This window comes from Protopterus annectens, chromosome 8.part0 (genome assembly GCF_019279795.1).
Source record: "Protopterus annectens isolate FY-2018-M chromosome 8.part0, PAN1.0, whole genome shotgun sequence".
In the NCBI taxonomy this organism is placed as follows: Eukaryota; Metazoa; Chordata; order Ceratodontiformes; family Protopteridae; genus Protopterus; species Protopterus annectens.
Window position 1 is genome coordinate 47,447,798 of NC_056741.1, and position 25,096 is coordinate 47,472,893.

A 25,096-nucleotide genomic window follows, 5' to 3' on the forward strand; every position below is an offset into this window, starting at 1 on the left:
CAGTATGTTTCTACTCATTAATTACAACTACAGGTAAACTGTTGCAGTAAATAAAACCTTTTTGTTGTAGCAGCAATAAACCTCCACTTCTGTGGGTTTTGGATGCAGGCCTCTGTTTTCTTTGCAGTGATCTTCACCTATATATCTCCTATCTTTACTTCTGTTGTGTGTGTGTGTGTGTGTGTGTGTGTGTGTGTGTGTGTGTGTGTGTGTGTGTGTGTGAGAAGGAGAGTGCAAAGTTTGTAAGAAACTGTAGGGCCTTTTAAGATGAGCGACATTAACGTCTGAAATATGTGCTCCTATGAGATGTTGCTGGCAGGAAGTCTCCATCTTTATCTTCTCATGTGTTTCAGAAAAAAGAAAGTATGCCTTCTTTAAATTCCTGCTTTTTAAGATCTAAGAAATGCCTGTTATGTTCTTCATTTGAAAACTGTTGTAGTAGCCTTAGCTATATGGAGTGTATTCCAGTAATGATACAACTCCTAGGTTCATAGGTTCATACTAGGCTATCTGCCCTAGGGCATTTATAAGCCTACCCAGAATGTGTTTGACTTTCGCCACCCATTTTAAATTTATTTTTCTATGCCCTTTTTCGAGGTTAGTATACTGTGACACAGAAGTGATACCCGGGGTAAACCTATGATCTCCCATCCACTCATCAAGATTCCTCTTGAAGAGAGTCAATGAGGGACTCTGTCTAACCTGGACTGGGATTTTATTCCAGAGTGAAGGGAGCCTCTGGGTTATGAATCTGTCCCTCCAGCTTGTCCTATTTATTTCAGTGCTGAGGTTCAAGTCTCGAGCCAGAGCTCGATGGGATTTGGATTTTCTGAGGTGCAGCATGTCAATTAATTCCGGGTTGGACATGGCTTTATACGTCAGGCACAGATCGCCTCTGAACAGGCGGTATGCCACTGAGTAGAGCTGGAGTTTCTTTAACTGGGCAGCATATGGCATCTGTTTGAGCCCTTTGATCCTCTTGGTGAGGTACTTTTGGGGTCTTTCCAGTTGCTGCCGGTGTCTGGTAAGGTACATCCCAAAAGGGGCATTGTACTCAATTATGGGCCTGATGAGGGATGAGTAAAGAGGCACGATGACCTCCCCTGATCTAGATGTGAATCCCTTCATGATTAGGTGGGCTATATAAAATGTTTTTCTAACCACTTTGGCCACGTGGTTGTCAAATGAGAGATTGCTATCAACTTGGGTCCCCAGGTCCCTAATTACTTCTTCTGTACTTAATGGATTACCACCTATGTGGTAATTTGTGGGCACTTTGTTTTTGCCAAAGGGGATGACTATACACTTTTTGGCATTTAGCTTGAGGCCATGGCTCTGGCACCAGTTGTCTGTTTCTATGAGGCCCTTTTGGAGGATGCTTGTGTCGGCTGGAGAGTCGATTATGGTGCCCAGTTTGCAGTCATCTGCGAACTTGGTCAGCCACAGTCCTTCAGTGTTGGCCTGTACCTCCAAGAAATATATACCGAACAAGAGAGGTCCCAGGACTGAGCCTTGTGGGACACCACTTGTAACTGGTTTGGAGTCTGACATGGCTCCAGCAATTCTAACCATGTGGGTTCTGTCCTTGAGCCAGTTTGCAATCCATCTAGTGACATAGGGGTTTATATTTAAGCTGGTGAGCTTATCTATAATGCCCGAGTGGGGTATTGTATCGAAGGCTTTTGCGAGGTCCAGGTAGGCTGTGTGGACCACCTTCCCCTCGTCAATGGCCTTGGTGACTGTTTCAAAGAAATCAACCAGGTTTAAGAGGCAGGATCTGCCCTTAACAAAGCCAAACTGGGTAGAATCCAGTGTCTGTAGGTCCCCAATATCTTTATTTATGAGGTCCATGATGATCCTTTCCATAGCTTTGCAGACCAAGCTAGTCAGGCGTATGGGGCGATAGTTTCCAGGATCCGTTGAGGCACCACCTTTATGGAGAGGGACCACTGTTGCTGTACGCCATTGTTTGGGCACATATCCTGTAGTAAGGCTGAGATTGAACAGTAGTTTTATGTTTGGGTTTAGCTCTTCTTGGAGTTCATGTAGGACGCAGCCCGTGACAAAGTCTGGTCCCATTGATGCTGTGTTTTTTGCTTTGGAGAAGGCGGCTCTTACCTGAGCATCTGAGATGTCAGGGGGGCAGCACTCTGCTGGGATAGATATTTGCCCTTTTGGTGGGGGGGGAGTTTGCGCTGAACCTGTCAGCTAGGATGTTGGCAATATCTGTGGGTTTGGTGTATTTTTTGTCATTTTGGTCTAATTATGAGCATATCTGAGAATTACAACCCAGGTTCCTAACATAACTAAAGAAAGCCTTGAGATTATCCTTAGTGTCCTGTGCAATTCTCTCAAAGCTGGCCTTAGACAATTTTATGAGTGCCCGTAGTTTTTTGCTAATACTGATCAGAGATGCCTTCCCTTTTTGGAATTTTGCTCTATCATTTAGTAGCTTCCTCCTTCTATTGTATAGTTTGTTTATGGCTGGGGTCCACCAGACAGGACGTCTGCCTCTGGAGGATTGGGTCTTGGTTTTATTTGGGATCGCATGATCCATGCATTCCTGAAGGTGTTCATAGAATGCGTTTATAAAGGATTCTGCGGTTTGGGACGTATTTTTCACAGGCCCGGGGGCTTTGAAGGATTCCACCTCGGTTTTGAGGAGTGTGAAATTTGCTTTGGAGAAGTTTTTCACTGTAGTTTTCTGGGCAGGGGGTGGGGTTGGGATGTGAATATCCAGTGAGATTAGTTTATGGTGTGATCTTACCAGTGAGGGATACACTTCTGGTCTGGAGCATAGAGTCCCCATGTCAGTGATGATCAGGTCCAGTATGTTTTCCCCTCTTGTGGGAGTGGTAACAAGTTGTTCCATAGCATTTGAGTTTATAAATTCTAGGAACCTTTGGGCTAGGGTGTTGGAGCTAGAGTAATGCTCTCAGTCTATGTTTGGGTAGTTGAAGTCGCCCAATATAATGGTGTTTGGAGAGACCTTCATATTTTCCAGTGTTCTCAGGAAGGCCGAGTGGGGTTCCTGGGTTTGGGAGGGTGGTCTGTAGCAGGCTATAAACTGGAAGGCAGTTTTACCCACTGTTAGTTGCACATGGATAGTCTCTGATGCTTCGTGCTTTGCCACCAACCTGGAGGTGTGGGTATCTTTGATGAATATCGATACTCCCCCTCCTTTTGTGGTTCGGTCCAAGTTTTGGGGCCAAAAAGCATGGTATGTGGTATAACCTGGCAGTGCTGGGGTACTCTCGGGAGCCCTGAACCAGGTTTCTGTTACTGCACAGATATCGATGTTCTCCATGCTAAGGAGAGTTTCGAAAAGGTGCATCTTGAGGTTTAGACTTCTGGCGTTGAGTAGCATTACTCTTAGTTTCTTATCCCTTGTGATACCTATGGAGGTGGGTTTGTCTTTTGAGCCTTGCCTAAAAAAGGCACTATGGGGGTAGCAAGAGCCTTTGCCAATATCCGAAAGCCCAAGGGTGACAGGTGCAAGCCGTCCCTAGCGAAACATCGTAGCTTGTTGAGCATATCATCCCAAGCTGACAGGCATTGGATCCCCTTTGAATGACATCAGTACTTAAGCCAATTGTTGAAATTGATCATCTTGTCTTCATATTGTGGCATCATTCTTGGTGAGGGTAAGATGCTACTCAAGGTCAGGGTCATACCTGCTTGGGCTACATGCTCTGAGAGCTCCTCTGTCTCTTTTCATGTAGTCCAGGGAGGTACATCTCAGGTCATTCACACCAACATGGACAATGACTGAGTCATATTTGTACTTGCCTTGGAGTGACCTGAGTGCTTGTGTTATGTGGCGGATCCTAGTGCCCGACAGGCTGCTCACCGTGACCGTCTCCTTGTTCAGCCTGGTGAGCGGGACGTCAGTGTGCCTGACGATAGAGTCACCTATTACAAGTGTATCAGGTGTGTTGTTTAGTCTTAAGGGCTGTGACTGTTCGGCACACTGGCTTTGTGAGGTATGTGTTGCACGTGTTTTGTTTTGGATGAAGAGTTAGACAATCCCTTGGAAAATTTGTTAAAGGAGAACTGAAAAAAGTTAAGAAATTCCCTTGTATCAGCTTGTCCCTTTCATCATTCAGCTTCCAAAGCTGGCAGGCACCTTCCACATGCACAAACTGATAGTATAATTCAGGTTTGGGTGCCAAGCTCTTCAGAGCTTTTCTGCCGCTGATGAAAGTACTCGTCTATGGGCTCACATGTTAAAGTTTGTTCTCACAAATTGTGAAAGTGTGAGGATTGTTTTACCTGCACTTTCTTCTCGTAAGGAAAAAATCTGCTTTAAATAACAGTTTCTTCTGTTGCTCAAGTCAGTACTCACTGTTTACAGTGTGTGTATGACTCTGTTGATACTTCTTCTGGGTCTATGGCCACTGGTACAGTTTTAAGGAGGTTTTTTGGATGCATTCCAGATGATAAAATGATAAATTCTCCTTTTGATAGAGATTGTGTTTGGCTTCTCTGCTGCCGATGTGATCAAAAAGTGTGATGAAAGGGACAAGCTGATACAAGGGAATTTCTTAACTTTTTTCAGTTCTCCTTTAACAAATTTTCCAAGGGATTGTCTAACTCTTCATCCAGTTTTGGTAAGAAACAAAATAAATAGTCTCAAGAAAATGCAGGTAAACAGACATTTAATAAGAATGGCAAAGTGGCAGGTGGGGTCCCAAGAATAATTCTGGAAAATCCCAAAACTAAGGACAGTCCAATAAGTCAGAATGACTATTAGAGACCCCCCCCCCCTCAGACACCAACTTTCATCTTCCAGAAAGTCTGAATCTCCACTTTTTTCTTCGGCAACAGATTTTTCAGACAAATAAGTTCTTAAGATCATTTATCAAGGTTACAGATGGTAGTGGGAGGAAATTCACCCTTTCTAGGGTGGGGATTCCTCTTCCTCCAAACAAGACTCTTTTATTTTCACCTGTCCTTCCCTTCATCCCATGATTTCTCAAGGAGTGATAGAACCAGTTCCTCCTTACCAGGTGGGGAATGATTTATTCAAGGATATTCCCAGTGCCATAGAAGGAAAATGCTTGGAGACCAGTTCTGGATCTTTCTTTCCTAAACCTGTTTGTGACAGTGCCAAAACTCAAACTGATGTCACTTCACAACTTGTTACCTCTTTTTTACTGTTTCAAGTTTCCTAGTAACACTACACTTAAAAAGATGCTTATCCTCACATCCCTATTCATCCAGATTTTAGATGTTTCTTAAGGTTTTGTGTATCTGGATGATATTATCAGTTCTTTGTCTTACCCCTTGGACTATCAGCTGTACCAAGAGTGCTCACAAGGTTTCTAGCTGCATTTATAGTTCCTTCAGGCTACAGAGTATCCACATTTTCCATGTTTAAATGACTTGCTTATCTTTCCTAGCATTGTCATTTCTGGGCTCAGCCTGCCTGTCTATGTTGACAGGTAAACAATGAAGGGCTTGCTGTCCCAATCTTTCTTTTAGTCAGCTCAACTCAAGCTGCCTAACAGTTTGGGTGCATGAAAGATGCCCTGAAGCTTTGGAAGCTGGTCATCTGTTATATCCTTGGCAGGATATAACTCGTATAGTTAAGGTTACTGCAGCAGTGATCATTTGAACATCTAATGTTATGGTAAGTTTACCTACACAGCTGTGCTTTGTATTTCTGCCTCTCTGTTCAATTACAGAAAACTATCCTGTATAACCAGATGTCCAAGATCTGTTGTCATGATTGTCTGTAGAATGTTAGATTATAGCATGACTATTTTATTTTTCTGTTTATGGATTGGTAGTGGCTGAAAGAGATTATCTGACTAACCTATCCACCTGATTAATAAATAAAGATGTACAAATCTCAGGGCACATTTTGCTTTAAAAATGGATCATTATCCTGGCTTCAAACCCTCCCAATGTTTCAAGTGTCCAAGTTTACAACCGCGGTCAGAATGTTTATAATGTTGGAGCTGACAAAAACAATAGTGGTGGAGCAGACCATGATTCAAATGAGAATGCCAGGAGATCTACTACGTGGGGTTTTCAGCCCATAAGCATTTATCAAGATACAGGTACGGGCAGAAAAACATGGGCGAAGTTAGTAGCTCATTCCAGTGCAGTGAAGCAATCTTTGGGAAAGAAAAGCAATTTTCTTAAGTTGTAAGGCCACATGAGGAGCATCAGGAATTAGAAGGTAAGCTCTTAGACTGTGCATTTAAAATAATCAATTTATCATGCAAAGGTTTAACTAGTGATGAAGTGCAAGTGTTAAGAAAAGGATGGAGTTTTGCACCAGTGTGCAGATCAGATATAGTGGATGTACTGAAGAGTCTTAAGGACTGTATGTGCAAATTAAATTTCAAGTTTGTTTTTAATGGCTTTAGTGACATTGTAAGCCAGTCTATTACACAGAGTTGTTTTAATCTGCCTTTAAGGCCTGAATTGGAGGCCTTTTTCACTACCACTGAGAAAGAGATAGATTTGTTGAGCAAAAAAAAACAAGTTATAAATGTTATAACATGACTGCAAAGGAGATGGAGGTGTTTAAAGGTGTGTAGGATGATTGTAATATTCTGATAACTTAGTAAACTGTGAAAAATACGCCTCCTAACTCCACCAAACAATGCAAAAGTACGAAAGCGAGGACCAGTGCAGGCTGAGATATATTCCACTTTATTGAACCACAAAACACGAAAAACACGAACTGGTACACAAGATTCTTGTGTACCAGTTCGTGTTTTTCGTGTTTTGTGGTTCAATAAAGTGGAATATATCTCAGCCTGCACTGGTCCTCGCTTTCATACTTTTACATTCTGATAACTTAGGGAGACAAAGGAAATGCCTTACTTATTATGGATACAACTTTTTATATCAACAGGATGGAAACAATGTTAATGGATGAAAAGTTTTTATAAAAAGAGTTGGCTTCCAAGATATCAAGAGAGTGTATAGCCTAATAGATTCACTTATAGAGGAATGGTTATGTGAAGAAAGGCTGCCCAATGGTGAAGCTAATTGCTTGATAAACAAGTTTCCTAAATAAGTCGTATCTTTGTCCTGCCAAAAGTACATAAAGACTTGGATAATCCCCCATTTAGACCCATAGTGGCTAGTGGAGGGAGTAAGACTGAAGGGAAAGGCCATTTATACTGACAAAAGAAAATTACAAAAAGTTGCAATGAAGTGTTTCTTTTATTAAGGATACTTTTGAATTTAAAAATCCAATTAATAAATCTGAAGTGTTGGACAGTGATTATTTAGTAACTTTGGACATTCAGTTGCTGTATACTGTTATACCCAATGGTTACAAAGGAATTATTAAGCTCTAACTTTTTTTCTAGTGAGGATGTATGTCTAATGTTAGAAATGTTAGATGTAATTTTAACTTATAATTATTTTGAGTTTAATTCCTCTTTTTTTCTAGCAGGTAAATGGTGTAGCCATGGGGACAGCCATGGTTATGCTAATGTTTATATGTCTACATGGGAAAGAGAGTTTATATTGAATAGTGAATTTTCTGACAATATTCGATATTATGGACGTTTTATTGATGATTTATTTATTATTTTGGAGAGGTGAATTAACAGATTTACATTTGTTTTTTCAATATGTCAGTTCTATCTGTGAATATTTAAAGTTTACTTTTGAGTATGACTTACAAAAAATTAGTTTTTTAGATGTAGAAGTTTTTAAAAAAGTAAGCTAAAAACCAAAATATATAAAAAAAAATGTCCAGAATAACTCTTATTTAGAATACAGTAGCATGCATCCAATAAAAATGAAACATAATATTGTTAAGGGGCAGTTGTTAAGAGTTAGTCAGTTGACTGAAAATGATGATATGTGTTTAGAGGAATGAACAGCCTTATGCTCCAAATTTGTAGCTCAGGAATACCCGTCAAATGTAGTAGAGCACAAATTTGTACAAACATTTGAGGAAGTTATTTGTACAAGGAGGGACAATACAAAGGGTTCTAGAGAAGGAGGAGTAAGTGATTATAAGCTAGGTATGTCCTTACAATATTCTTTAGAGACAGAGGGTATAAAGGCGATCCTTCACAACGACTGGAAAATATTAAGCAGTTTTACTGAAGTAAGGGAAAAAGTCGGGGAAGAGCCTGTTTTTGTAACTAAGAGAGGAAAAAAATTTAAGGAGTTTTGTAACTAAGAGAGGAAAAAAATTTAAGGATATTTTTCAGTGTAAATTAAATGAAAACAAAATATCCTCAAGCAGGAAAGGAATGTATACGTGTGAAAACTGGAGTATCTACAAGTTGAAAGAAAGAAGGTAGAAGTTAAGGGGAAAAAATTACTAAGGGTTATTACAGCTGTAAAGCTAGGTTTATGGTCTATTTTTCCTTTTGTTTAGATTGCTCAGCATATTCTATAGGAAGGACCACTAGAGAGTTAAATAAAAGGATTTATTAACACTTGCATGCCATTGAAAGTAGGCATGTTAATAATGCTTGGGGTAGAAATCTTGTTAATATGGGGTGTAAAGGTTTGCTCAGATTTTTTGTTTTAGATAGTGTCCAAGATTATTTGATCAGATTTGATGCAGAGGAAGAATTGGATTGGAAGCAGTATTGCTGGCAAGTATGTTTAGATGCCAGCAATCCACCAGGTTTGAATGACAAAGACATTTTTGAAGTGTTTTTAAAAAGAAAAAAGTTAAGGCATTAACTCGGGCAGAATTGTCATGTTAATTGGTGTGAGAATTTTTAGTCAATTTGTTAATTGTGTTAATTATTTAAGAATAATTTTTGTTTGAAATCATTCAGTCTGAAGAAGTCTTTGATTAGACAAAAGCGCTTACTGGATGTTTCTTTTTTTAATAAAGCTTGGAGGTTGTGTTTTTGTTGGTTTTTGTTTTAGTATTTTTAAGTTTCCGTTTTTAGAAATGTTAAGGATTAAATGTATTATATAATTTTCCTTCAAGGGTGCATCTCGGAAATGACAGGGATTGTAACACTGTAGTGTCTGTATGTATGTATCTATATGCTTGTGTGTGCACACATATGTGGCTTAACGCACCTTAAGCATGTAGATAGCAGCATTAACTCCTCTCTCTCCATGTATTTCTTCATTCTACTAAAATGTCAATGCACTTAGTTCAGGCACAACACAGCCTATGTGTCAGGACACTTACCTGCATAGATAATCTCAATAGTACAGCTGTGTCAGTTACTGAATTGAACAGTAGCTCTGCAAGGTATAACCCAAATTATTTCTTGTTTGCATCCCCTTATTTTCTTCTTTGTGCTAATGGATGCATCCATGCCTGCATTGCTTCTCCTACAAGTTGAATGCTTATTTATTTGCTTAGACCATGCCTGCATTGCTTCTCCTACAAGTTGAATGCGTATTTATTTGCTTAGACCGTGCTCAGAATTTTTCACATCTGCTTTCTCTTGGGCATTTACTTTCCCTGTCCTTGCATGTTTATTTGCACACATAACAGCAGTTTGTCTGTTTTTCTTTTCACAGTGAAGAACTGTTTATAACAATGGCCTAGCAGCTGTTTATACTAAGCAGGATGAAGGCTAGTGGCTTGCAGTTCTCAGTCCGAGGCCAGTACATGTAAGTGCCATAAGGGAGACAGGATTTCTGGTGCAGATACATGTAAGTGCCATAAAGGAGACAGGATTCCTGGTGCAGATACATGTAGGTGCCATAAGGGAGACAGGGTTCCTGGTGCAGATACATGTAGGTGCCATAAGGGAGACAGGGTTCCTGGTGCAGACACATGTAGGTGCCATAAGGGAGACAGGGTTCCTGGTGCAGATACATGTAGGTGCCATAAGGGATACAGGATTCCTGGTGCAGATACATGCAGGTGCCATAAGGGATACAGGATTCCTGGAGCAGATACATGCAGGTGCCATAAGGGAGACAGGATTCCTGGTGCAGCTACATGTAGGTGCCATAAGGGAGACAGGATTCCTGGAGCAGATACATGCAGGTGCCATAAGGGATACAGGATTCCTGGTGCAGATACATGCAGGTGCCATAAGGGATACAGGATTCCTGGTGCAGATACATGCAGGTGCCATAAGGGATACAGGATTCCTGGTGCAGATACATGCAGGTGCCATAAGGGATACAGGATTCCTGGTGCAGATACATGCAGGTGCCATAAGGGAGACAGGATTCCTGGTGCAGATACATGCAGGTGCCATAAGGGAGACAGGATTCCTGGAGCAGATACATGCAGGTGCCATAAGGGATACAGGATTCCTGGTGCAGATACATGCAGGTGCCATAAGGGAGACAGGATTCCTGGTGCAGATACATGCAGGTGCCGTAAGGGAGACAGGATTCCTGGTGCAAACTTTACAAGGTTAGAAAGCTAAAATGTAAGCACTTACCACACGGGTGGCTTCTCCATCGTAGATCCACTATATTACCTTCCAAGTACACTTAAGTTTAACCTGCTGACTGTGGTTACTGGCCATGAGCGATTCTTCCTGGGTGAAAGATAGTATCTGAAACTTGTAACAGAGATTTGGATTTAAAATTCTAGATGGTTAGATGTTCCATTTAGGCTGTTTCTTGGTCACTGATGATGAAGAAGTTTTAATCTTCAAATGTTGTGTATAGTTAAAGATGTACGCAGCTAGGCATCTTAGGGTCCCCATTATCTCTTGCCTTGTTCTTGCGTTCATATTTGTGAAGTGAATACTATTAAGTGCTTGAAAAAGATGACAATAATTTTTAAGTGTATCTACTTAAATGTGGATATGACTAGGCATGTTATGGTTCCCATGATTGTTTGCTGTTCCTATATTCCTCTGTTGCCACATCAAACCAAATCATGTAGTAACACCTTATATGTGATTTACAACAGTGCAGAAATTTCCTTTGATGCCCTAGATAAACCACTCATATGTCATACGTGCCCTCTCTGGTGCATTGTATGTACTATGACAGGTCATGGTGTCACCTAACCAAGATGAAGAACAGTAGCCATCAGAATGCTTAAGTCCCTTCCACTGACCACTAGTAATGCATCCCACTCTCAGCACAGTGAACTTTATGGTAACTTCTTGACTTGAGACCTATAGCTGCAGGGTCTCACTTTGCAAAGTAGGGGGATATTCCACATTCCAAACCTGGTTTTAGTTTACTAACCCACATATTTTACAAGTAAACAGTTGTTTAAGAGTGTATTGTTTGTTGTCTTTGTTTACATTGAAATAGCCTTTAATGATGTTTGGACTCGGTCAGCCTGCCATAATTCTTTCTGCTACACAATGTCACAGTGGTTGTGTAGTTTTAATTAGCTAAAAAAGATACTGTCCCTGATTTCATTGAATGATAATAATAATAATAATCGTCACTTATTTTTTGATGAGAAATGACATTGTTTTCCTTTTTTGGGGGGGGGGTGGTCACAAACTGTAGACTTACAATTTAAATGATTTGATAACTGGGGTAGAGCACTGATCCAGTTGGACCAGTTCCTGTCTCAGCCCAGAATATGAACATACAAGTGAAAAAAAAAGATTTATACAATAAAAGAGTAGACTGTAAACAAATGTATAGTTAATATACAATAGGAAAAAATGATTTAAGAAGGTAGTAAACAGAAACAATTATGTACAATAGTTACATCAGTTAGAGTGGTGACATTTTAGGAGTCAGAGAAGAGATGCTATAGTGAAAATAGTAGGCAGTACGTGACGGGAGATTAGAGACTAGGCTATGTGACCTGAAGCAGGACATTAACAGGCAGCTTGTGCTGTGAAATGTTCTTTAAGTTATGCCCAAAAGGAGTGGCTAGAGAGGTCTTTAAGATTTGTGGGGAGATCCCTCCACACCTTAGATCCAACGGTAGAAAGGGTGTGATTATACACTGCAGTCTGGTTTTAGATGCTTGCCCTGAAAGACCCTGAGTGGCTGTGAGATCTAAGGTTATATGATGGAGGCTGTCTAAGTAAGCTAAACAGAAGGGCAGGAGTTATCTTTCAAGAGTGGAACATTTGAGAGTCAAGGAGTAGATTGGCTTATTGCTGAACTGGTATCCAGTTGGCTTTGGCTAGTGTAAGGCACTGGTGTTCATACTTTGGGGATTGCTGAACTGGCATCCAGCTGGCTTTGGCTAGTATAAGGCACTAGTGCTCATACTTTGGGGATTGCTGAACTGGCATCCAGCTGGCTTTGGCTAGTGTAAGGCACTGGTGCTCATACTTTGGGGATTGCTGAACTGGCATCCAGCTGGCTTTGGCTAGTGTAAGGCACTGGTGCTCATACTTTGGGGATTGCTGAACTGGCATCCAGCTGGCTTTGGCTAGTGTAAGGCACTGGTGTTCATACTTTGGAGATTGCTGAACTGGCATCCAGTTGGCTTTGGCTAGTGTTAAGGCACTGATGCTCATACTTCGGGGATTGCTGAACTGGTATCCAGCTGGCTTTGGCTAGTGTAAGGCACTGGTGCTCATACTTCGGGGATTGCTGAACTGGCATCCATCTGGCTTTGGCTAGTGTAAGGCACTGGTGCTCATACTTTGGGGATTGCTGAACTGGCATCCAGCTGGCTTTGGCTAGTGTAAGGCACTGGTGCTCATAGGTTCATAGGTTCATACTAGGCTATCTGCCCTAGGGCATTTATAAACCTAGCCAGAGTGTGTTTGGCTTTCGCCACCCACTTTAAATTAATTTTGCTATGCCCTTTTTCAAGGTCAGTATACTGTGCCTCTGTCTAACAGTGACACAGAAGTGATACCCGGGGTAAACATACGATCTTCCATCCACTCATCAAGATTCCTCTTGAAGAGAGTCGGTGAGGGACTCTGCCTAACCTGGACTGGGATTTTATTACAGAGCGAAGGGAGCATTTGGGTTATGAATCTGTCCCTCCAGCATGTCCGATTTATTTCAGTGCTGAGGTTCAAGTCTCTTGAGCGCGTAGCTCGATGGGATTTGGATTTTCTGAGGTGCAGCATGTCCATTAATTCCGGGTTGGACATGGCTTTATACGTCAGGCACAGATCACCTTTGAGCAGGCGGTATGCCACTGAGTAGAGCTGGAGTTTCTTTAACCGGGCAGCATATGGCATCTGTTTGAGCCCTTTAATCCTCTCGGTAAGGTGCTTTTGGGGTCTTTCCAGTTGCTGCAGGTGTCTGGTAAGGTACATCCCAAAAGGGGCATTGTACTCAATTATGGGCCTGGTGAGGGATGAGTAAAGAGGCACAATGACCTCCCCTGATCTAGATGTGAATCCCTTCATGATTAGGTGGGCTATATAAAATGTTTTTCTAACCACTTTGGCCACGTGGTTGTCAAATGAGGGATTGCTATCAACTTGGGTCCCCATGTCCCTAATTACTTCTTCTGTACTTACTGGATTACCACCTATGTGGTAATTTGTGGGCACTTTGTTTTTGCCAAAGGGGATGACTATACACTTTTTGGCGTTTAGCTTGAGGCCATGGCTCTGGCACCAGTTGTCTGTTTCTATGAGGCCCTTTTGGGGGATGCTTGTGTCGGCTGGAGAGTCGATTATGGTGCCCAGTTTGCAGTCATCTGCGAACCTGGTCAGACACAGTCCTTCCGTGTTGGCCTGTACCTCCGAGAAATATGTACCAAACAAGAGAGGTCCCAGGACTGAGCCTTGTGGGACGCCACTTGTAACTGGTTTGGAGTCTGACATGGCTCCAGCAATTCTAACCATGTGGGTTCTGTCCTTGAGCCAGTTTGCAACCCATCTAGTGACATAGGGGTTTATATTTAAGCTGGTGAGCTTATCTATAATGCCCGAGTGAGGTATTGTATCGAAGGCTTTTGCGAGGTCCAGGTAGGCTGTGTGGACCACCTTCCCCTCGTCAATGGCCTTGGTGACTGTTTCAAAGAAATCGACCAGGTTTAAGAGGCAGGATCTGCCCTTAACAAAGCCAAGCTGGGTAGGATCCAGTGTCTGTAGGTCCGCAATATCTTTATTTATGAGGTCCATGATGATCATTTCCATAGCTTTGCAGACCAAACTAGTCAGGCTTATGGGGTGATAGTTTCCAGGATCCGTTGAGGCACCACCTTTGTGGAGAGGGACCACTGTTGCTGTACGCCACTCTTTGGGTACATATCCTGTAGTAAGGCTGAGATTGAACAGTAGTTTTATGTTTGGGTTTAGCTCTTCTTGGAGTTCATGTAGGATGCAGCCCGGGTCACCGTCTGGTCCCATTGATGCTGTGTTTTTTGCTTTGGAGAGGGCGGCTCTTACCTGAGCATCTGAGATGTCAGGGGGGCAGCACTCTGCTGGGATAGATATTTGCCCTTTTGGTGGGGAGGGGGGGAGAAGTTTGCACTGAACCTGTCAGCTAGGATGTTGGCAATGTCTGTGGGTTCAGTCTATTTTTTGTCATTTTGGACTAATTCTGAGCATATCTGGGAATTCCCACCCAGGTTCCTAACATAACTAAAGAAAGCCTTGTGATTATCCTTAGTGTCCTGTGCAAATTTTCTCTGGCAGCTGGCCTTAGACGATTTTATGAGTACCCGTAGTTTTTTGCTAATACTGATCAGAGATGCCTTCCCTTTTTGGGATTTTGCTCTATCATGTAGTAGCTTCCTCCTTCTATTGTATAGTTTGTTTATGGCTGGGGTCCACCAGGCAGGACGTCTGCCTTTGGAGGATTGGGTCTTGGTTTTATTTGGGATTGCATGATCCATGCATTCCTGAAGGTGTTCATAGAATGCGTTTATAAAGGATTCTGCGGTCTGGGCTGTATTTTCCACAGGCCCGGGGGCTTTGAAGGATTCCACCTTGGTTTTGAGGAGTGTGAAATTTGCTTTAGAGAAGTTTTTCACTGTGGTTTTCTGGGCAGGGGGTGGGGTTGGGATGTGAATATCCAGTGAGATTAGTTTATGGTGTGATCTTACCAGTGAGGGATACACTTCTGGTATGGAGCATAGAGTCCCCATGTTGTTGATGATCAGGTCCAGTATGTTTTCCCCTCTTGTGGGAGTGGTAACAAGTTGTTCCATAGCATTTGAGTTTATAAATTCTAGGAACATTTGGGCTAGGGTGTTTGAGCTAGAGTAATGCTCCCAGTCTATGTTTGGGTAGTTTGGGGATTGCTGAACTGGCATCTAGCTGGCTTTGGCTAGTGTAAGGCACTGGTGTTCATACTTTGGGGATTGCTGAACTGGCATCCAGCTGGCTTTGGATAGTGTAAGGCACTGGTGTTCATACTTTGGGGATTGCTGAACTGGCATCCAGCTGGCTTTGGCTAGTGTAAGGCACTGGTGTTCATACTTTGGGGAAGGGCTAATGAAGCAGCAGATGGAGCTGCAGATTGTTTGGATGGTGGCAGTATTTCTTTTGGAGGCACATGCTACAAGAGGTAGACAGTACTCAAGTTGGGCTAAAAGAATCCCTTTGCCATTACCAATTTTTTTATTTGACAGGATATTCAAGAGGAGGTTTTGTTGGCCCAAAAAGAGTAGGGAGTTTATCTTTTTCCATATGTTTTTGAGATGATGGTGGAAGTCAAGTGAGAGATGAAGCCAGACGTGTAGGTATCTGAGGGTTTTAACCTGTTCAATGACATTATTAAGGTGGTTAAGTATAAAAAGTGAGTTGGGATTCTTTTGTCTTTTAGTAATGGTTCCAAAGAGAATACTTTTAGTTTTTGAGGAATTAAATAACATTTTTTTGTTACTGAGCCAGTTAATGAGGGAGAGGAAGTGGTTTTGCAGACCATGTTGAACTGAGTGTCTTGTGTGGATTGGAAGATTACCAGGTTACTGGCATCTAGTAAAATTGGAAGTTGGGGAAGATTGAGTGTAAGATTATTTAGAACAATGGAGAAAGGAAAGGGCCAGTACATAGCCTTGAGGGGACTCTGTTAAGTAAAACAGTGGTGACCTATGTGTTCCTTGTTGAAATGTTGGTTGGATATATAATTTTGGAACCAGAATAGTGTCAGGGCTTATCCCAGTGTCATTGAGGTAGCAAATTGGATTGGGTGGTCAACCAGTTCAGAGCCATTGGTAAGGTCTATAAATATGCTCCAGTAATTATCTATAGCTGAAAGTGTGTGGTCAGTGAAGGTCTAAAGTGCAGTGGAAGTGCTACAGCTGAAGCAGAAACTATGTTGCTTGGAAGACAGAAGGCAGTATTGACTTATGTAGTTTGAGAGTTGAATATTGACCAGTTTTTCTAAGATTTTCCCAAGGGTTGGGAGAATGACAATTGGGCAGTTATCACTGGGTAGCTTAGATATGGATGTTTTCGGAGGAGGTATGATTTTTCTTGTTTCCATAAATTGGACATACAGTTTTGAGTTGAGGTTGTAGATCTGTAGCAGAGGAGTACCAATATACTCCCTACATTGAAATATGAACTAAAGAGAGAGGGAATTTGTCCCTGCAGGCAAGCCAAGTTGTAGGGTTTCAAGAAGAGGTATGATATCTTTGGTTAGAACCGTTTTAAAGATTAAGAGGAGTGTATAAGGGGAATGTGAGGAAGGGATTCCATTTTAAAGATTAAGAGGAGCGTATAAGGGGAATGTGAGGAAGCGATTCCATTTTAAAGATTAAGAGGAGCGTATAAGGGGAATGTGAGGAAGAGATTCCATTTTAAAGATTAAGAGGAGCATATAAGGGGAATGTGAGGAAGAGATTCCATTTTAAAGATTAAGAGGAGCGTATAAGGGGAATGTGAGGAAGAGATTCCATTTTAAAGATTAAGAGGAGCGTATAAGGGGAATGTGAGGAAGAGATTCCATTTTAAAGATTAAGAGGAGCGTATAAGGGGAATGTGAGGAAGGAATTCCATTTTAAAGATTAAGAGGGGCGTATAAGGGGAATGTGAGGAAGGGATTCCATTTTAAAGATTAAGAGGAGCGTATAAGGGGAATGTGAGGAAGGGATTCCATTTTAAAGATTAAGAGGAGCGTATAAGGGGAATGTGAGGAAGGGATTCCATTTTAAAGATTAAGAGGAGCGATAAGGGGAATGTGAGGAAGGGATTCCATTTTAAAGATTAAGAGGAGCGTATAAGGGGAATGTGAGGAAGGGATTCCATTTTAAAGATTAAGAGGAGAGTATAAGGGGAATGTGAGGAAGAGGTTGTGTGAGGGATTGAAGTATGTGAGCTGATGGAGTGAAGGATGGAGACATGAATACGAATGTCTGAGGATTAGTGAGGAGAGGAAGAAGAGTGAGCATTGGGAGCAGTTTTATAACCTGTTAATTGGTTGACCTCTGCACAGAATTGTTTAGGGGAGTGAAAAGGCTTTCATACTTGTCTTCTGATATGATGGCTCTTAGGACATCTAACTACTTGTTTGGACAGGCTTCTGAGAAGGGTGTAGTGTTGTCTAGCAGAAGGAGTTGTGTCAGACTTACAGGAGTGCCATGCTTTGCCTCTGAGTGATAGGAGGGTTATGAGTTCATAAGTGTGGCACGTGTTTTTCTTAGGCTTGTACAGTCTTGTGACTATAGGGAAGCATGAGTCTTCTAGATTACATAAACGTTGGGTGAAGAGCTTGGCAGCATTGTTAGGTTCTCAGGAGGAGATTATAGAGTCCCAGATTAGAGAGAATACATATGTTCTACTTTGGTAATGTTTACTTGGATTTATGTTGGAATGTAATGTGTTTTGGAGGGTAGTTTTTCCAATCAAGGTGGATATTGAAGCCTATAGGACAGCAATTACGTGGGTTGGGAGGGTGGTTAGAGACATGAGAAACAAGTGAGGAGCTGTCTGTGATATGATATGATGAAGAAGGATTGGGTCTGACAGAGTCAAAGACAAGTTGTGCGAAATTAAATACAATGGAAAGTTCAAGTATGCAGCTTTGTGAGGGACCAAGGAGGTTCAGGTTAAAGTCATCAAGAAGAATAAATATTTTTGATCCTCCGAACTGATGGTTAAGTACTTGAATAAATTATTAAGCTTTTATAATGTAGCAGGAGGAGGGAGACAGGCAACAGCTAGAGAAAGTGGAGAGATAAATGCAGAGTTGATTTGTGTTAATAGTGAATTTGGAAATTTGAGCAAAGAGTTGTATGTTGATATCTGGCTTGAAAGGGAGAGTACCTTCTTCTTGCCTTAATCCTGGCCTAGCATTAAGAAAGTAATCACAGCCAGGGGAAGAAGTGGTGAATGTAGGGATCTTGTGGTTTAAGCCATGAGTCTGTAATGCATTGATTTGGAGATTGTGAATAAAGACAAGAGAGTTTAGTTGGTCTGTTTTATTTGAAATGCTTTGTGCATTAATAAGGAAACAAGACAAAGTGTTTGGGACTGGATTTAACTCAGTGTTGCTACATAACAGTAAGAAATGGAGTGTGGGTGTGAACTTTTATGAGGAATTTGGGAGGTTTTAGGGTGCAGTTAATGGTAGGTGAGTGCCACTTGTAGTGGCATAACTGTGCATGTACAGAATGGTTGAGGCACCTGTAGAATAACAGTGGAGGGGCAGGAGTGCAGAGGGGTTTGTAGTAGTACTGGGGTAGAGTGATGTGTAAGTTGTAGAGAGTATAATGACTTTAGGATAAATTGTGTTGAAATGCATTTGTTTGAGGTGAAGAGGTTTGAGTGTGCTTGGATGAGATGGGTACTAGTAAGAAGAAGCAAAACATGAAGAAAAACATTTTTTTGACATTTTTTAAACCATAAACCTAATGGTTTATGGAAATTCAGTATATGTTTCTCTTATGGAAATCAGTGTAATATGGCTACTTAAGTGGGACGAGGGTTAGCAGGCTGAATAAATGAAGGCGTCTAGGGGTGATTGGAGGATTGGGGGTGGGAGAAAGGTGAAGTAGGAAGATAATCACGCTGAGCATGAATTAATCAATTTTTGCAAGTTCAGAAGACCCAGAGCCTATCAGAGTTAGCAGCTCTTTTGCAGCTAGGTAAATAGGATTAATATAAACAGACCACAACTAGTATATATTTAATAGATCCATAAAGGAATCCTATGTCCCTAAACTCTGACGATCCACATTTATTCTTCCTCTCCACAAGGTAGGCAAAAACACTAACATTTCAGACTTTCGCCCTATAGCTCTTCTCTCTCCAATCTCCAAAATCATCGAAAAATGCATCCACCTCCAACTTATGCCTTTTCTGACTAAAAACCAACTTCTTACCCCTACCCAACATGGCTTCTGACCAGGACATAGCACCATAACAGCTCTACTCTCATTCTTAGAAACTGTCAATCAAGCCTGAGATTCTGGGAACTTAGTATCCACAGTACTCCTAGATCTCTCTAAAGCATTCAATACTGTTTCCCATAAGCACCTTCTGAGTCACCTGTCAAACCTAAATCTCTCCCAAAACACACTTTCCTGGTTCTCAAGCTATTTGTCAGATAGATTTCAGGCTGTGAAATGGAAAAAAGGCACCTCACCTTTCTTACCCACACCCACTGGAGTACCACAGCAGTCCATCCTCGGACCAATGCTGTTTAATAACTTTATCAATAAATTTCACTCTGCTATTCTTTATGCCAAAGTCATCCAATATGCAGATGACTCTACACTTGTTTGCTCTGCCTCTAACCTCCCTGAGCTCCTATCTAAAACTCAGACTGCCTTCTCAACTACTGAGATCTGGATGCACCAAAATCACCTTTCTCTCAATGCTAACAAATCTAAAATACTACTATTCACACCCTCAAAAACTTTCTCTTTTGATAAAAATTCCTTCCAAGTCCTTAGCCAAAGCAACCCTCCGATCAAAGTTGTTCCCTTTGCCAAACTACTCGGGTGTAACTATAGACAAACACCTCAAGTTCAACATCCATATTCAGCAAAATATAAAGAAAACCCACCAAAAACTAGGTATGCCATACAGGAACAGCCACTTCCTCTCTACTTCCACCAGGGATACTCTGGCCTCCTCTTCCCTCCCTTCTGTATGGCATCATCTCGTTACTAACTAACCTATCCTCTTCCATCATTTCCAAACTTGAAAGCTGTTATAACAAAATTTCTAAATTTGCCACCAAAGCCAAACATTCCACTCATCACTCTTTTACCTTCCATTCCCTCAGCTGGTTATTTATTTATTAATTTTATTTATTGCATTTGTTGACCGGGAAAGTCCACTGGGTCTAGGAAGAGCCCATTTTCAGTGGAGTCCCGGAGAGGAAAGCTCCACAGTATTACATACATAGGCTCCACAGTGATACATACATAAGTAATAGAACAATGTTGATACATACAAAAGTAAAAAAACAAAGTTGAAACATAGCACAATGTCATTCCATTAATTACATACAAATGTCCTTAACTATATGCAAAAGTAAACTGGGTTAATGTGTAGGATCAAGTATTATGGGCAGTAGTATGACATGAGAGGAAAAGTAGTGGCAGAAGTGGCAACAATGTATTACAATGTATTACAATGTATTACTGTGAGCTATAGATGTGAAAGTAGTGATGCCATGTGTTTGGATAAAGACATGAGTATATACATATATCTGTTGAGTTCTAAAGTGAGGAGAGTCGACTTCAGGTAGAAAGTTGGTGACAGGTCAGAGTTAGTCGAGGTGACAGAAATGAGTCAGAATGGTACAGAGGAGAAGTGGGGAGTTTTTTTTTTCCTTTTTAAGGATTGATAGAGGTTGAATTTCTAGAGAAGGAAATCATGTGCTGGGGTTATTTGGTGGGATACAGGAACATAGACAGTGAGAGGAAAAACGTAACTTGAGGGATTTTTTGAAGAAAGCAGGATTACTGATTGTCCTGAGTGAAGGAGGAAAATTATTCCATAACTTGGATACAGAATGAGAGTACAGCATTTGGCCAACTGAGAGTTTAGATTTTTCAATCGATAATAACATTTTGTTTTCAGATCTGACAATTCACAAATTACCTGGACTTCCTCCAGCTCACTACAGCACATAGAGTAATATTTAATCCAATAAAAGTAAAAAATCCAGCCAAGAAAAAATATGTAAAGCCCAAAGCCACAGGACCCGGATGACAAAAGGAAGTCCAAACTAGTACAAATATTCCGGACACTTTAATGTAGTTAAAATCACAGTAAAAACAAATAAAACAGTAGTCTTAAGCACTTTCGCTCGGTCAGTACCGAGCTTCTTCAGAAGTAAAAATTGCAGTTGTAGTTACAATCATTAAATAATTCTAATTGCATCACATGACCCTTCTATCCCCACCCTCTTTTAAAGTTGACTCCTGTCATGTGTAATACAAATGTCAACAAGAGCGAATAAATTAGAGTGAGGCAAAAAATGAAAGATCAAAATGACATCTCTGTACTTGTGTAAAACCCTAAATCCAACATACTGTTGACCTAAAAGACAAATACACAAAAGACCAGTATTGAAAGAGTGTCTTTACCAAAAGTCTTAAAACCATCCAGAACTGTCCCCTCGAATTAATCTAGTGTAAAACACTGAAGTGGGGTCTTAAAATATGTACATTATAACCGGGCCATTCTGAGTTTAAGAACACTACTAATGCTGATGTTGTCATTCAACCCAGGGACCCTCCCTGAGTCTAATTTAAGTTGCCACAATAATTCACGGTATTCGAGCCTCGTTTCCCAATTGCCACCTAGTCACCTGTTCTAGTACTAGGAACTTTAAATTCATGTCCTTACAAACTAGTGAGTGCTTGTAAAAGGCATTATTTTCCTTGCCCCTGGAGACGTTATACAAATGCTTGTAAACTCTGCTCCTCAATTGCCGTTCTGTTTTCCCCACATAAAAACTAAAACAGCTTGTGCATAACCCCAAATAGACCACTCCTTTTGTTCCACAATTAAAATATTCAGAAAATTTGAACTTAAATTTTCTAGAGGGAATAAAAAGCTTGTCTTGACCAAACATAAAAACTGCATTGCTTACAGGCTCCACATTTAAGTGTGCCAACTTTCGACCTCGCAATATCTGCTTTAGGCCCTACTTCCCTTTCAAAAAGTTCTTTCAAGTTGAGATCCCTTTTCCTCACAAAATGAGGATGGGACGCCACATAATTCCTAACTTCCTCATGTAATGCTAAAATAGGCCAATACTTTAATACAATCTCCTCAACCTTACAGGAACCGGAAGAAAAAGTATGTACACTCAAGTTGTTCTCGCCTTATCATCTGATTAGAAATAGATAAACCAGTTCCTAACAAAGGGAAATATTTGGAATCTCTATTTGCTAACACTCCCTGCATCATACTGTCAATCAGGGCTCTGGGGTACCCCCTTTCCCCAAACAGTCTTGCAATGATGTCAACTTCTTCCATAAAACTCTCAAGGGTGCTAGACATTCTCGAGGCCCTGATGATCTGGCCCTTAACTATCCCCTTCTTCTGATAGAAGAAAATGTAGGTACGAATTCGAGAATTCGAGAATGTACTTTTCCTATACAACCTTGATTGGAAACAGTGATTGCTGTAGTCTTTAAAAAGAGTCACGTCCAAGTAATTTAATTTGTCAGGATCAATATTGTGGGTAAATTTCATTAATTTTTGGCATTCCTAAGATGCTGATGATAAGGCAAGAACAACTTGAGTCTAAAAACAATTTTGTACATACTTTTTCTTCTGGTTCCTGTAAGGTTGAGGAGATTGTATTAAAGTATTGGCCTATTTTAGCATTACATGAGGAAGTTAGGAATTATGTGGCATTCCGTCCTCATTTTGTGAGGAAAAGGGATGTCAACTTGAAAGAACTTTTTGAAAGGGAAGTAAGGCCTAAAGCAGATATTGCGAGGTCGAACGTTGGCACACTTAAATGTGGAGCCTGTAAGCAATGCAGTTTTAATTTTGGTCAAGACACGCTTTTTATTCCCTCTAGAAAATTTAAGTTCAAATTTTCTTAACATTTTAATTGTGGAACAAAAGGAGTGGTCTATTTGGGGTTATGCACAAGCTGTTTTAGTTTTTATGTGGGGAAAACAGAACGGCAATTGAGGAGAAGAGTTTACGAGCATTTGTATGACGTCTCCAGGGGCAAGGAAAATAATGCCTTTTACAAGCACTCACTAGTTTGTAAGGACATGAATTTAAAGTTCCTAGTACTAGAACAGGTGACTAAGGATTTGAGAGGTGGCAATTGGGAAACCAGGCTCGAATACCGTGAATTATTGTGGCAACTTAAATTAGACTCAGGGAGGGTCCCTGGGTTGAATGACAACATCGGCATTAGTAGTGTTCTTAAACTCAGAATGGCCCAGTTATAATGTACATATTTTAAGACCCCACTTCAGTGTTTTACACTAGATTAATTCAAGGGGACAGTTCTGGATGGTTTTAAGACTTTTGGTAAAGACACTCTTTCAATACTGGTCTTTTGTGTATTTGTCTTTTGGGTCAACGGTATGTTGGATTTAGGGTTTTACACAAGTATAGAGATGTCATTTTGATCTTTCATTTTTTTGCCTCACTCTAATTTATTCGCTCTTGTTGACATTTGTATTACACATGACAGGAGTCAACTTTAAAAGATGGTGGGGATAGAAGGGTCATGTGATGCAATTAGAATTATTTAATGATTGTAACTACAACTGCAATTTTTACTTGAAGAATTTCGGTATTGACTGAGCGAAAGCGCTTAAGACTATTGTTTTATTTGTTTTTACTATGATTTGACTACATTAAAGTGTCCGGAATATTTGTACTAGTTTGGACTTCCTTTTGTCATCCGGATCCTGTGGCTTTGGGCTTTACATAATATTTAATCCAACCAAATGCCCCACTCTAACTAACATCCTTCCCCCATACCCCCCAAATAGAACTCTCAGATCTGAACACCAAAACGTAATTACTGTCCACAAACCTAAATGCCCTGCTGGACAACTTCTCCTCTCCTTCTCCTTAGGTAAGAAATGGAACTCTCTCCCTTCCACACTAAGGACAATGTCAAAAACACAACTTCAAAACTCAGCTTTACACCTACCTCTCATCCAGATTGAAATGTAACTGCATTCTCCCTACATAGAACTTTTTAACAAAAGCCCCTGGGAGGGTATCCTCATGAGTTCCTAAGCACCTTATAGCTGGCTATAACCTTCTATAGTTAATCCCCATACAATCTCTCATGCTCCGTAAATATTGTAAATAGCTTTTGACTTTAACTGTGTGAATTTGTTTAAATGTATCTGCACGATATTTTTCCACTGTGGGCAATATTGCTCAAGCTTTGTATTATTTGATATGTATTTGTACTTGTACTTTTATTTTTATTGGTCTGCTACCTTTACTGTAATCTGTTTCATGGAGCTTTTCTCCCTGGGCCTCCACTGAAAATGGGCTCTCTGGGCCCAGTGGATTTCCCCAGTAATCAAACTGGAAATAAATAAAATAAATAAATAGTGTTAGTCTATATTACTACTTAGTTTTCAGAAACAATAATTGTAATAAAATATCAAGTAGTGTGCTGTAAAAATGGAGAAAGTAACAGCAAGGGGTACTTAAGCAATTCCCACGGTTGCACAAACATAAAAATGTGTTTTAGACTTTCAACATTTTTAGATAAGTTGCTGCAATATAATATAAAAGAAGGCCTTTGTTGTGTTTTTTAAAAAAAAGGAGTTGGGGTATTTGTTTGCTTGAAAGAAACCTATTAATAAAGTGAGGGTATGTGCCTTGTTAAAGTTGTGTCAGAACTAAATGCACTTCAGGCAAAGTTGCAGATCAGATCTTAGTCCTTAAAGAAGTAGCTGCAGGAAATGCTTCACTGAGGGGATGTACACAAATGTAGGCTAGCTGCAGTAAAGCTTGGGTGTAGAACTCTTTTTCTCAACAAGTTTACTCAGAACAGAAAGAAATATGTAACCCTTGGTCTACTGGATCGTGGGAATCAGTAAAGTGGTGCTGTTGTCCTTAATAAGAAAATAAGAGGACATAACACAACAATTAGGTTGTTAAAGGTCTACTGTTCAGAAAACATAAATTAGGAGCTGTGGAAGCCATGGAAAGCTCACAGTATTGACTTTGACAACCTTTTTTATGTAATTGTTAAGGGAAAAAAACAGCTATACAAAGTGCAAGACAAGAGTGGATGTAAAATGCAAGTTTGATATCTTCAATACATATTACTTATTGGTTTATATGGTAACATACCTGGGTGACAGAGTACCTCCAATGCATATTACTTACACACATTCTCATTGGTTTATATGGTA

The 25,096-nt window shown here is 40.6% G+C and overlaps 1 protein-coding gene across 1 annotated transcript in view; it reads left to right on the forward strand.

Moving 5' to 3' along the window:
• LRRC23 (leucine rich repeat containing 23) overlaps positions 1–25,096 on the forward strand; it is a 1,080,884-nt gene that overhangs the window by 124,311 nt on the left and 931,477 nt on the right. The gene's annotated exons all lie outside the window — the stretch shown is intronic.